Source organism: Capricornis sumatraensis, chromosome 13 (genome assembly GCF_032405125.1).
Source record: "Capricornis sumatraensis isolate serow.1 chromosome 13, serow.2, whole genome shotgun sequence".
Taxonomy (NCBI): Eukaryota; Metazoa; Chordata; class Mammalia; order Artiodactyla; family Bovidae; genus Capricornis; species Capricornis sumatraensis.
In genome coordinates, this window is record NC_091081.1 from 37,166,948 (window position 1) to 37,182,052 (window position 15,105).

Here is a 15,105-nt window from a genome sequence, read left to right on the forward strand (position 1 = left end):
TGACAAACAAAAGTCATTGAATTGGCAAGCCAACTCATCCTTTAAAAAAAAAAAATCACATCAGGTACTAAATTACCTCCTGTGGCAGCAGGCTATTTCCTAGAGAGAGAGAGAGAGAGAGAGAGTAGGTGGGCATTGGGGCAGGGGCAGCACTGACTCTTTTCTGGTTTTGAAGGAGAATGGCAGAAAAGGTTGTCTCCTGGGGACGCTGTTCAGAGACTGGGAATGGAGAACTTCCCAGCATGCTCTGGGCAGGTATGTCATCCTCTGGTCCTTTGGTGGTGCTGCTGCCTGGCTGCTTCCCCTTCCACAGGCTTCTCTGGCTTTCCCTCCTTCCTGTCTTGTTATCCTGACCTGGAGGGCACTGACTCACAGGACCTCCCCTTTACTTCCTAGATGGAAGCCACTTGGTGTTGACTAAATGATCAGCCTGACAACTTGTCTCTGGCTGTTTGGAGGGAAAAAGGTTCTGATCTTTGAGTCACATCATGGAAAAACATGTGAATGGATGGACAAATTCAAATAAGGCTTTACTGGAATTCCAGAGAAGCATGATTTGTCTTCTGACTTAGTGTAGTCATGAGGCAAACACTGTTATGTTTCATATAAGATATGTGTTGGGGGGTGGATTATGTGTATCTTTTTTTAAAAAAATTGAAGTATAGTTGATTTCCTTTTTTTGGATTATGCATATCTTGATAATTTAGTAAAAGACTGCTACTTTCTTCCTCTTATCCAGGGCTTTCCTCTCTGTTTTCTGTTCTTGTTGGCTTGTGACATCTTGCTGATGAGCAGGTGGTAATTGAAAGCTCATTTGGGTTGAAGTGCCAGTGTCTGTGTTTAAGCTACCATGCAGAAAGGATTGGTTGGAGTTTGGATGGAACCTGGAAATATCTGAGAGCCTATGAACGGAGGAATTTAACATTCTGCTTTGTCTAAGGGAGTAACTTCCCACTTCCTTTTTCTCTGCCATAGGCATCCAAGGTCCAGGGAGCTGGAAGGGGTGAGAGATGATCCATGGTGAGGGTAAAGCTAAGGGCCACGAGAGAGGAACCTGCTTTTGTTGGGCATTGACAACGTTTGTGGCCTGAGTCTGAGCCATCTGTTTACCATCTGTGACCTCACTCTAGGAAGTTATATTGCGCTGGAATTGTGATTTTGCTTTTTTAAAAGCACACTATAATTTGAAGCAGCCTGCAAGGGAAAGGCACAGATGTTGGTGTCAGATGTATCTGGGTTCAAACATGCATGGCTGCACAACAGCTGTGAGACTATGAGTGCAGCTCTGCTCCTTTGATCCTCTGTTTTCCCATCTGTGAAATGGAGACATTTGCACACACTTTTTAAGGATGGCTTGCATGCTCAGTCACTCAGTAGTGTCTGACTGTTTGCAACCCCATGGACTGTAGTCTACCATGCTCCTCTATCCATGGGATTTTCCAGGCAAGAATACTGGAGTGGGCTGACATTTCTTCCTCCAAGGGATGATCCTGACCCAGGGATTGAGCCTGAGTCTCCTGCATTGCAGGCAGAGTCTTTACCACTGTGCCACTTGGAAAGCCATTTTTAAGAACTGAAAAGGATTAAAAGAGAAAATGTATATATAGCACAGTAGCTGGCAGAAAGCAGATGTTCACAGTATCTTAATTCTTGTTATTAAGGGACTTCCTGGTAGCTCAGCTCTTGCCAGCTATGTGACATCAACTGATATACTTTGAAAGAAGATGAATAATTCCCTCTTTAATTTGGATTTCAAAATCCTCGAGTCCACAAATTAAGTGCCTATTTTCTTTCCCTTCCTCAGTCCTTCCATTCATACCCCTCCAAGCATTGTGCTCTTTGTGTGTGGTAACTTCAATAGTGTGGTTAATTTCTAGATGAGAGGTCCCCACCTTTTGGGATCTAATGCCTGATAATCTGAGGTGGAGCTGATATAATAATAATAGAAATAAAGTACACAGTAAATATAATGTGCTTTAATCATCCTGAAACCATCCCACCCCAGGTCCATGAAAAAAAAAATTGTCTTCCATAAAAGTAATCCCTGGTACCAAAAAGATTGGGAATTGCTGTTCTAGAGGGAGCTGAGATTTCTGCTTGGACAGAAACCAGCATTTCCTAAGTGCCTTACATGGTGAAATGGTGCTTTACAGGGCAAAAGTGCATTCTAAGAAATTAAACTGTAATCAGATTTCTGAAGTTAGTTTAGTTGGAACCAGTGTTATGTCAATTTTACCAAATGAGTAATTATACTTTAAAGTGAATAAAACCTATGACACTGGTACTGTTGATGATTAGTGGAGCCTTTTGTGTGTTCCCCATCTCTCTCCATGGACTGATATGGCTACCTCACCAGTGTTTTCCAGAGTATGGCAGATTGCAGTGAATTATTGGGTATATACATTAAGCAGAGGTCTTGGCTTCTCTTGGGTAGTTTACAATTTAGTTGACAAAATAAGAGTTTCACTTAAATATTTAAACACTCAGATTAGCCTGTTTGAAATGATGTGATCCACTTGCAGTATTTGCTAAGGGCACAGAATTTAAGGGTAGAGCTACCAGGAAAGGAGTAGAATTTTAAGGGCTGGAAGCAGAGGTGGGATCTTTTGAGATGAAACAGTGCCTCCTGCATATTTGTCCCATTGCTCTTTTTTCCATTAAGTATTCTTGGGACAGGCTTCCCAGGTGGCACTGGTGGTAAAGAACCCACCTGCCACTGCAGGAGACATAAGAGACCCGGGTTCAATCCCTGGGTCAGGAAGATCCCTTGAAGAAGGGCATGGCAATCCACTCCAGTATTTTTGCCTGGAAAATCCCATGGACAGAGGAGCTTAGTGGGCTACAGTACATGGGGTCACAAAGAATCAGATACGACTGAAGCAACTTAGCAGCCGCAGCATTCCTGTGATATTATCACTCTTCCAATTTGATCCAACTCTGCTTGTCCATTGCTGTTGTCTAAGCTGAATTTCTTTGTGTCTCTACCTTTTTACCTGAACTGTCTTGATGTAACTGAGCGCATTCCATCAGGATAGGAAACTGTTTTCCCCAAGGCTCTTACCTTCCCCAAATGAATGCTAGTATATCTTCAACATGTTCATCTGACTTTAGTAATAAAAATATATTTTTTTAGCATCCAGGTATAGAACACCATTTTTAAAATTTTAAGGGATGTTAATATTCTGCATCAAACATAAATCTTACTGAATGAATACACAATGGTGCCACAGTGGTGTAATGGTTCTATTTTTTTAATTATTTGTAGGGAGTAAATGTGAGAGGTGCGTTAGAATGACAAAAAGCAGCAGACTGGAGGAGAGAGAGGCGCAAAGAACCTGTGTGGCCAGCTCCAGATTGCAGGATGGGAAAGCCTCCTTCAAGCTGCATTTGACACTGTAATTCTACTGTTAGAATATGATGCAGCCTAACCCCTAGGTTTCTTAGTTTCTTGTTTCAAACTCTGAGAGTCATAGGGATGTTTTACAAGATATTTGAAACATATGTAATGAAATGTCACTACATTTTTATTATATAGCTTTTATTATAAGCAATATAGCTTATTCGTTAAGAGTTTGGGCTCTGGGTCTATTGCCTATTTAAATCCCAATGATGCCATTCTGGGACTATGGGAAAAATTGCCTACCTTCACTGTCTTTCTTTTTTTTTTAATCTGTAAAATGCGGGTAATGATTATATCTACCTTAGAGGGTCACTGTGAACATTACATGAGATAATGTGTGAGGTTCTTGGAACTATGCCTGATTACAAAGTAACAAGGATTAAGTGTGAGTTATTAGGGTGATTATTTCAGTGAAGTTAAAGAGAATAATTTTTGGCTTACCTGTACACATGGAATAAATGTCTGTGAGTCTTTGGGTTGAAGGAGGGACAGCACAACTCAGGAAGGCAGAGGGTTGCCCAAGAATGAAAAGTCACCAAACATTCTGATGCATCTGAAAAGGGTTGTGAGACTCTCCTTCAGCTGGTGAGGGCTAGTGGATCTATAAGCATTTATAAATGATTTATTGAGCACCTATAATGTGTCAGGCACAGTGCTACATTCTGGGGACATCAAAATGAACAAGACAATACCTGCAGGGAAAGAATAAGCGCCAGGCAATAGACTAGTTTGATTTCCCCCTTGGCTTACTGACAACCGAGATTCCTTCCTGGAGGGATGTGTTTCCACCCACATTAGAAAGAACAGGGCCCCAAGTACCTTAGGACTGTTCGGACATCCCTGGGGGATAAGCTTGTAGGGGAGGTCAGACTCCCCTCTGGTTAGGTGATGGGAGGGAGTGGAGGTGATGGGAGGAGCTGGGTCCTGGAGAGAGCTATGTGCGTGTGCGTGTATATGTGTGTGTGCATGTGCACACACGTGTGTGTGTGTGTATGTATGGAGATCATGACTGGCAGCAAAGTGACTGATTACAGCTAATGAGTCCAGCTTGAATACTCACAGGGACAGTACCCAGGATAAGTCCTGTGTATCTCACTGCCGGAGCCGCAGAGAGAATAGCTGTTCCCAGGCTGACTTCTGTCCTGTTGGAAAGATGCTGAATAGCTCTCTGTTCTGCTTTGAATGGGATTTTTGAGTATTTTGTGGGGCTGACTTCTGATAGGATTATGAAGCTCAACAAATTGTGAATTAAAGAATCTCTCTAGAGTTAAAATAGTCTTTGCAGATTTATTACATTTTTAGAAAGTGTCACTAATTATTTTAAGTTTTTGTAATATTTTAAGCTTTTCTCTTATAAAGGGTAATTCCCAGATTGTCTTGCCCTGGAGAGATTGGAAGATGATGGTCTGCTCAAGCTGAAGGAGGGATGAGAAGGTGCTCTCTTGCCTGGAAAGGTTAGGGAGGAAGAAAGACTTACGTTTGATGGGTGGCTAATTTGTGCCACAGGCTCAGAGAGACCAAGTGACTTAGCCAATACAACATGGCTCATGAGTGAGCATACCAATCCAGGGCCTAGAATCCAGAGCCTACCTATTTCCTGTTGGGCTTGGTGTCTTTAAGCTGGTAACTGTACTAGGATGTTTTTGTTGTTCAGTCATTCAGTTGTGTCTGGCTCTTTACAACCCCATGAACTACCAGGCTTGCCTGTCCTTCATGCTCTCCTGGAGTTTGTTCAAACTCATGTCCATTGAGTCAGTGAAGCCATCCAACCATCTCTGTTGTCCGCTTCTCCTCCTGCCCTCAATCTTTCCCAGCATCAGGGTCTTTTCCAATGAATCGACAATTTGCGTCAATATTGATGCAAGTGGCCAAAGTATTGGAACTTCAGCTTCAGCATCAGTCCTTCCAATGAATATTCAGGATTGATTTCCTTTAGGATTGACTTGTTTGATCTCCTTGCTGTACAAGAGACTCAAAAGTCATGCTAGGGTGAAACATATGAAATTGCCATTTCTAGACATTAGAATAATTCAAAATTGACAATTTCATAAATTCTACCTATTACTCAGGAATTGATAGGATGTTTTACAAAGATTTTTACCAAGGTCTGTGGACAGTTCACTCTCTTGTACAATATGGGATCTCCATTGCTTTCCAGTCTGGGTACACTCAGAACCAGTCAGCTCACCTTCCATACCTCAGCCCTCTCCCCTCCACCAGTTTAAGAACCAACATTTAAGACATGTTCACCCAGCTGCAAGCTGTAAGCATCACCTATAGATCATTATTTTATTTAGAACATTTTATATTTTACCAGGATTCAAATGCAAGCTGCTGTCTTTACTAGAAGAACATCTTTCCTTTGATTGATTGCTAAATAGATAGAGCTTGTGAAAAGATCTCTCTCTCTCTCTTTTTTTCCCTGGGATTTCTTGTTCAAACAGAATTTGTTGTATCCACATCAGTAAAGCCATGCTAATATGGGCTGCTGGCCAGATCGTGAAAACAGCCTCATTACATTGAACTGGATGTCATAATGGTACCCATTAAGGTGGAATTCCCTCTGTGTTTGTACTTTTAAACCCAAGTCCCTTGCCACTTAAACATCTCTCAGAATAGCAACATTCTCTGGTAACACAGTCTGAGAATGTGCTGGCTCTCTCCTCCTCCTACTGAAAACCATGATAAAAATAGAATCCTGGGTTCAGAGCATTTTTAGGGGTTTTCAGTTTGCTGCTGCTCCTTGGCCATTCATTCCACTCTCTGCGCTTGTGATGACTGTAATATGTTCTGATGGCTGAAAGTAAGGACCCACAAGATTTACTTCTTTCAACACTCCCGTTAATTGCTATTGGAGTCCAAGTATACAGCAGGAAAAGAGCAGCATTTTTTTTTTCCTCCAGAATTAACCGAATGCAACACAAGAGTTTTCATTTTAATTTTTAAAAGCCGTTAAGAGCCTAATAGCATCACAGCATTTCTATTAGCTGTTGAAATCTCACTATCATCCTGGCAAAGTGAAGTTATTTGTTGTGCCAGATTTGGGTAATGGACCCCTGCAGGGTTATAGCTTAGGAATGCTGGAAGGATGAAGCCCACAAAGGGGAGGGCAGACTGGGTGTCAATCTCATTCCTCCAATTAGAGCAGTTAAAGAAATAGCAAAGTGCAGGGTGGCATTTATTGTGCAGGCTAATTGAAAACCAGAGGAAAATATTGAGACGCTACATGGCATTTCACATTATAATCTCTTTTCTATTTGTGTCTCATCTCCATCGACTCAATAGGACCTTCATTATAAACAAATTTCTGTCATTAGATTCAGCTTAATTTCTGTGGCTGTAATTAAGAGGATGGTAAGAAACATTTGAGAGCATAGTCCTCTCTACTGAAAACTGGGCATGGTTCTTGAAGTTTACCTGGCAAGTTTTTTCCCAATGCCGTCTACATGACAAGCTCTGTGGTGAGATCCTGTCATGACCAAAACAGACAAGGTTCCTACCCTCATGGAACATGATTTAGTGGGAAGAAATAGACAGTACTTATAAACCAAGAAGCAAGTTGTGTGATGTCAAAAAAATGAAAGGAAAAAAATTAAGCAGTACAAAGAGATGGAAGTGGGCAGGGAGGGCTTCTCTGAGGACTCTTAAATGAAGGGAGGGAGGCAGCCATATGGAGGCCTGCAGGGAGAACATTTCCACAGTGAGAAGCGAGTGCAAAGGCCCAGAGGTAGAAACCATCCTGGTAAGTTGATGAACAGAGGAGGTGTGGCTGGAGCAGAGAAAGAGAGGGGAGGAACAGAAGAAGATAATGCTAGGATAGGCAGAGTCAGATCATGTTGAGTTTTGAAGGCCTTGGGAAGCCAATGGAGAGTTTTGAGCCAAAGGCATGGCATGAAGTCATAGAAGCTTTGAAAGGGTCATCTGGCTGATGTGGAGAGTAAGCTTCAGGGTGGGTGATGGGAAGAGGCAGGGAGACGAGGTAGGAAGTGATAATAATCACCCAGATTAAGGAAAATGATGGCTTAAAATAGGGGGTAGTGGTGAAGGGTCAGGTTCGGGATGTTTCCAAGGCAGACTGATGGGGTTTGCAGATGGGTTGGACATGAGTTATGAAAAACATAGGAGTCAAGAATGGCAGCCTCAGGAACCTGAGTGAATAATGGGAAGAAATAGATTTGTAGGAAAGGGCAGCAATCAAGAGTTGTATGTGGACATGTTTATTTTGAGATGCCTGTTGTTCATCAGAGTGAAAAATCAGGTAGGCAATTGGATCTGGGTGTCTTGGAGTCTGAGGAGGTCTGAGCTAGAGATGGGGATCATCAACGTATGGAATTTAAAGCCAGCAAAGGGACTGAGATCACTAGGGAGTGGATTTGAATAAAGAAGCAGCCTGAGGACCAAGCCCTGCAGCCTGAGTGGTGTAGAGTCTGCAGGAACAGGAAGTGTCCAAGAGGAGGCTGGAAGGAAGCAAACAGTCAGGGATGTGGATGGGAGTAGTTTGGTGAAATATATGCAGTCAGGGCAGTTCCTGGGGGAAGTGTGAATTTTGTCTTTGGAATGTTCCCTCCCTTTTCAGTGGTTTTCTATTTTCCCTGTGGTGCCCTTTCTTTCCTCTGATTCTGTTAGTTTCTCTCATCCCTGATAACAATTGCCCTAGTTCTCAAAGTGTGGTCCACTGACTGGCAGCATCAGCACCATCCAGGAGCTTGTTAAAAATGCAAATTGTAAGCTCCATCCTAGACCGGCAAATGAGAAACTCTAAGAAGTAGAGCGTAGTAAGCTGTGTTTTAATACATTTTTCATGTGCTTTTGATGCATGCAGAAATTTGAGAATCACTGCTCTAGGGAAAGGAACTGATAAACTGAATCAATGAAAGATAATAGATGAGGCTTATCCTGTTGTCCTTTTCTGAGCCATCTGTCTACAGCCAAAGAAATAAATGTCTAATGTCAGATTTTGAGCATCAACCACTAGACTATTCTTGAGACATCTTCATGGGGGCCAAGGAAACTTCTCCATCCCTTCAAATCATAAAAGCAGGCAGCTACCTACTTGCCTATCCTGTCTACGATGCTGCTGCTCCTGCTAAGTTGCTTCAGTCATGTTCGACTCTGTGTGACCCCATTGATGGCAGCCTACCAGGCTCCTCTGTCTCTGGGATTCTCCAGGCAAGAACACTGGAGTGGGTTGCCATTTCCTTTTCCAATGCATGAAAGTGAAAAGTGAAAGTGAAGTCGCTCAGTCGTGTCTGACTCTTAGCGACCCCATGGACTGCAGCCTACCAGGCTCCTCCATCCATGGATTTTCCAGGCAAGAGTACTGGAGTGGGGTGCCACTGCCTTCTCTGATCTTGTCTTTAGAGTGGGCTCTATTTATAACTATATATTCTATATAGTATTATACAAGTTCACCGACTCCACATATGGCAATAATGAAAAATTTAGCATTTTAACGGGCAATCCAAAATCTCTAGCAGCAGTTCAGAACTTATTTTGTTAAAACACATCTTACTTATCAGGCAGTGGGGAGGGCGGTGGGAGGGGGGTTCATGTTTGGGAACTCATGTAAGAATTAAAGATTTTAAAATTTAAAAATAAAATAAAATAAAATAAAACCTGAATACCAAGGTACATAATAATAATAACAGAACATTTGTTGAGTTGTAAATTCTTATTCATAAAATACATGTCAAATTTATTTTAGCTGTTTAAATAATAGAGTTTAATATATATTTAGTTAAGCATTACAATAGTAAGGACTTAAGGAGATTAGAAATAAATGAATCCAATTAAAGAACACGTCTGTGAGATTTGATATGTCATAGGTATGAATGAACTGTTTGCTCAGCAACTGTAAAGAAACCATTAAATGATTAACTATCTAGAATAGGTTTAATCAAGAATAAATGCTATAGGACATATTTTAAAATATTTAAGTTAAACAAATGAAGACTTGTGCGTTTGAAAATACAACATCACACCATCACACCATCATTTTTCGCTGCATCTTTTTCCAGGGAGTTTGAAACCTGAGGTTCACCTTTTCTGTGATCTGCAGAAATGCCAGGGTCTTGTCTTGTATGGAAAAGGGCAGAGCTTCCAACAGTGTCATGAGGCTTGGCCTTGTGGGGCCTCCTCAAACACTGTGGGGAATTGGGGGACCCTGAGATCCTGAGGGTAGGATTTGTTTGTGTGTGTGTGTTAGTCGCTCAGTCATGTCTGACTGTTTGCCACCAGAGGAGTCTGCCAGGCTCCTCTGTCCATGGAATTCTCCAGGCAAGAACACTAGAGTAGGTTTCCATTCTCTTCTCCAGAGGATCTTCCCAACTCAGGGACTGAATCCAGGTCTTCTGCGTTGCAGGCAGATTCTTTACCATCAGCCACCAGGAAAGCCCAGGATTTGTCTACAGCCAAAGAAATAAGTGTCTAATGATAGATTTTGAATATCAACCAGTAGATTTTCTTGAGACATTTTCATGGGAGTCAAGGAAACTTTTCAGTATTGTGGGAAGAGGATTTCTTTGTGATTACAGGTTTCTTTTCTATTCCTGGAGTTTGTACGGAGTTGAAAACAGGAGATGTGCTCTTTCACCCTCTCTGCCAAAGGGTTTTAGGGTTTATGAATCAACTTTCTAAGGGTCAGAAGAACTAGGTGAGCAAACTATTATGTGAGAATGGAACCTCAACCAAATGCAAGGGGTTAGGTGAGGGATTCCCCAATTTTTCATGTATCTCAGATATTGGGAGATCTCTAAAGAGAAGATATATTTTAAAAACATCAGTTTCATAAATGACAGCAAATGTGAGAGAGATGGACAGAGAGGGTGGGGAGGGGAGACAGATGGAAACAGATGAAAAAGAGGAGTCAGAGTGATATGTATGCATTTTATTTTCTATTTGTGGAAATTTCAAAACATAAGAAAAACTTGATTGGTATTTGTATCATTTTTCTTTCTTTATATTTGGCTTTTTTTTTTCTCTAGAAGTAGACTCAGATTAGGGGTTCTCATGATGGGAGAGGAGACTGACAGTTTTTAATTTATGCCTTTGATAAAAGAGGCAGCACATTTTGCATTTGTTTATTTGATTTTTAAAGATTACCTTAAGACAATAAAATATAGACTAGCTATAAGAGCAATAGGATTTGGAACTTTAGATTAGGAAAATTCACAAACACACCTAAACTTTAGTAGCCAGGTATAGAATGAATTGGAGAAGGCAATGGCACCCCACTCCAGTACTCTTGCCTGGAAAATCCCATGGACAGAGGAGCCTGGTAGGCTGCAGTCCATGGGGTCGCTAAGAGTCAGACACGACTGAGCGACTTCACTTTCACTTTTCACTTTCATGCATTGGTGAAGGCAATGGCAACCCACTCCAGTGTTCTTGCCTGGAGAATCCCAGGGACGAGGGAGCCTGGTGGGCTGCCATCTATGGGGTCACACAGAGTTGGAAATGACTGAAGTGACTTAGCAGTAGCACAGAATGAATTTCTGAGCATAAAAAATGAACTTCCTCAGAATAAGAAATGTGTCCCCCAAGTAGGGTTTATGCCATTTAAACAATGACAAATATGTCATTTATAACTCACATGAAGCTAAACTGTTTTAAGAAACTCCATGGTGAGCCTTCCTTTTTTTCAATTATAAGTAATATTTTAAGTCATAGTCTCCGAAGAAGGAAATAAAATGCCCCATAGTTCCCTTGAAAGCCTTTAGAGACAGATAATTCTAGAAGGTAGGAAGGGTGGAAAATAGATCAGAAAGTAAGTGAAGTGTACAGGCACTGAGAGAGCAGAAGGACATGTGGACATTTAAAAATTATAAATGGTGCGCACGAGATGTTGAACCTACGGGAAAAGAAGTTCAGTCGTGCTTTCTCTTTTGTAACTTAACATTATTCACAAAGAAGCAGCCCAGGCTTCTTCTATGTAAAGAAAAGAAATTGGGAACCCATTTAACCATTAGATAGGAGCGCCTAAAGTTTGCCTCAATTGGTATTTCTTTTTCAAGAAATATTTTTCTGATTATAAAAGTGACACGTGTTTATTATAGAAAAATTAAGATAATGTGGAGTGTTATAAAGAGAATGTAAAGAACATCATTAATCTATTTTCCAGATCTCTACGGTTAACATTTTAGTTTTTTGCCACCCACTATATTACATGCTATGCTGTGCTGTGCTTAGTTGCTCAGTCATGTCCAACTCTTTATCACACCCATATACATGCCTATACAGTACATTTTTTAAAAGGTAACTTTTCACTTTATCTATAATATTTCTACATTAACTAAAAAAAAATGACTGCATAATATTTTATCACAATGTTATGCCATAATTAATGCTTCTATTGTTGGTTCTTATTTGCTTATTTACAATTAAATATAAGAATTATGCTAATAAGCACCCTTTTATATAGCCTTTTGATACCCATCTCTGATTATTTTCATAAGATATAGAAGTGGAATTACTGGATTTAAGGTTTGGACACACCTAAGCCTGTTGATAAAAACTGCTAGTTTATTCTCTTACTGGTAGTATGTATATATGCCCATTTCACCTTGTCTTCATTGAGATTTATTGTCATTTAAAAAATCTTTTCTAATTTGAAAGGCAAAAATGACATCTGATAGCTGATGAATTCACACAGGTTATTGCTAGTGAGGCTGAACCTTTAGAGAGTTATTTCTCAGCAATTTGTGCATTGTTTACAACCTTTTTATGTTTTTCTATTACATAGATATTTCTTACTGATTTTTAGAAGTATATCTCTGGGGATTTAAAGCACTATTACTACTCACCCCTTCAATATAACTCTAATGGTTCTACAGACATAGTTGAGGATGAAATTAATTTAGTGTTCTAGTTTCCCTAATATCACATATGTCATGCTTGCATTACAACTTGATTTTTTAAGTGCAGTTAATATACATACCACTAAAATGGTAGCCTATGATTTGTTTCTTTGATTAAGATCACACAGAATTTCAGAATGATTACTATTAATTATAACCTGGGAATTTAAAAATGCCTCACATAAACTTGCTTACCTAGCAGATATTTCTTTCCCATATATGTAGAAAGTTTTGCCAATTTTTAAATTTTGGGTCATTTGGATTGGAGAAGAATGACAGTTTTTGCAGTGAGAATTGTTTTGTCAACCATTTGCAAGTGAGTGTTTTTCTCTGTAAGATATATTGCAAGACAGTAAACAAAGACCATTAGAAAAGAAAAAATTTAGGAGGTTGTCATTAGATGGGTTTCCCAGGTGGCACAAGTGCTAAAGGACCTGCCTGTCACTGCAGAAAACTTAAAAGAGACGTGGGTTAGATACCTGGGTCAGGAAGATCCCCTGGAGGAGGGCATGACAGTGCACTCCAGTGTTCTTGCCTGGAGAATCCTGGACAGAGGAGCCTGGTGGGCTACAGTCCATGGGGTCGCAAAGAATCCAACACGACTGAAGTGACTTAGTCTACAGGTACCCACACACTTCATTAGCTATTCCATTCATGTGAGAGAGAATAAGTGCTGAATGAGTGGTAGGGGCAGTGACTGGTATAGGAGCTCAAGAGAGAGAGCAGGGAGAGATCACTGTGGCCAATGAGGGGAAGGGAATAGTTAGGCACAGCATGTGCAGTCTTTACTTAGCTATATTTCAGTTTGTGTCGTGGGTTTGCACAAATGCATTATGCTATCCCTGTTGTGAAGATGGTTGGTTTTGCCACATCTTACATTACAGTTTTTGACTTACTTTTTAGCTGTTGCTGTTTGCCTGCTGTTTATACCCCTGCTTTTCCTTCTTGAAATCACAACATGATGGTAAACCTCATTCACTATTATGTAACATTTACTGTCACATACGGGAAGGATAAACCATCCTTTACCCTTGTGGGGCTGTCCACTCCATAGCATGTTGGATGAAACCTACAAAATGGAGGAGAAAGAGGTTTCTAGGCAGAGGCAATGTTTATATAAAACCCAAGACTTTTGGGGAACTATTAAAAGCACCAAATCAAATGGAGAAAACCACAAGGAGCAAACACAAATCCACTTATTAGTATGAGACTATTACATTTCCAAGGGTGCCTTCGCCTAATTTCCCAGCAGATTGTCTTCGTTCATGAACCCCTCACAGTATGGAATCCTCCTTATCAGCTATCTCTGCTGGGCTCCGTGGGAGCCTGAAAATGAAACAGAAAGTAGGTCTCTCTGCTGTGGAGGTTTACCCAGTGGCCAGGCTGCAACTCTGCCAGAATATAAAGAAGGTCATGCACTTCGTGTAACAGTGACTCTAGAATCCAATTAAAAAGTTTAGTATAAGGCACAGTCATTCCTACTTAATCCGATCACGGTTTAATGCAATCCTCTGCTTATTTCAGTCAGCGCCTTTGGAGCCAAATCAATTGTATGTCTTTGTTTCCACGTTTTCCTCAGTAATTTGATCACCTTCAGCTGTTTTAAAAAAATGTAGCTCAATTGGGAAATCTGGCAACATCTTTTAAGAATCGCCACATAACATAAAGTCAACAAACTCCAGAATGGCCAGCTCCAAAACTGACAGGACAGAAGCAAAAATTCAGTACTCTAAAATAAAAGCAGTATAGGGTAAGGTAGAGATGAAGAGGGAAATTCTTGCAAAGAATCTTGACTCAACATGAACTGATCAAATACTGTTGATTACTTCTCTGTGCACTCATTCCAACTCGCTTCAAGGGTCATACATGTGTTGGTGCTGCTGTCGGCATAGAGAATGCCAGGCTCCCAGTCAAAATGATAGATGTGATGTTGACGCATCTCTCTGAAGCTGACAGTACCTTTCAGCAGTGAAGACATCCTTTATTTGCTTTGCAAGAGGGCATCATTCTGAGCTTCCCATATCGCAAGTTGGCATTTACCTTGTGAGTGGTCATGGGATATTACTTAAGAAGAGGCTAAGGAGACCAATGGTGCAAAAATAGCCCCTTTTTATTCAGTTGGAATTTGAGTAATTCTAAATATGTATATGACTATTATAAAGTTTGGAGTAGACTCAGATGGTTAATTCTGCAAACTGAATGATTTCTGGCTGTCCATAGTGGAATAAGAGGATTACTTTGGTCTATGCAAATATGGATGAGATTGACAAACTGCAAGTCCTAGTGATTGCAAATTACCTGTTTCACATTGCTTTCAGGGTCTGGGTACCTGAGGATGTCTACAGAGCTGGTACAAGTCATTAAAAGGAGAAAAATAAAAAGTAATTTGGTATCAACAGCCATTTTGAAAAATATGTCAAATGGCATATGCTACAGTTCCTCTTTTGCTAAGCTTTTGATAAGTATCTGGGAGAGCTGCCCTTAAGAGGGTTACCTGTGGGGTTCTGAATATGACCCATGTGGCGCTTCTCAAGAAAACTTGACCAGGGCTGACTTCTTCCTTTATTAAAGTCAGCTAAGTCAAGCTCCATACTCATTTCAGGGTCTAAGATCTGTGCACCCACATGTGTTATTTTGTCCTACTGCCCAGGGAAGCACTGACCGACTTTCCTAGGTGTACACCTACCTTTAAGGATATGTGTGTGATACCAGAATACATCTCTCTAGGGAAGGAGGGGGTGGGGGAGCCAGACTCTTCTTTGGGTCTGAGTTTGGAGGAAGGAAATGGAACTCGTAATGTGATTCCCATCAGTATCTAGACCTTTAATCTACACAAATGAAATACTCAGT

General features: G+C 40.7%; 1 protein-coding gene across 1 annotated transcript in view; it reads left to right on the top strand.

The window, feature by feature from the left end:
• The window catches only part of SIM1 (SIM bHLH transcription factor 1), a 68,862-nt gene that overhangs the window by 21,281 nt on the left and 32,476 nt on the right, over nt 1–15,105 (top strand). The window lies entirely within an intron of this gene.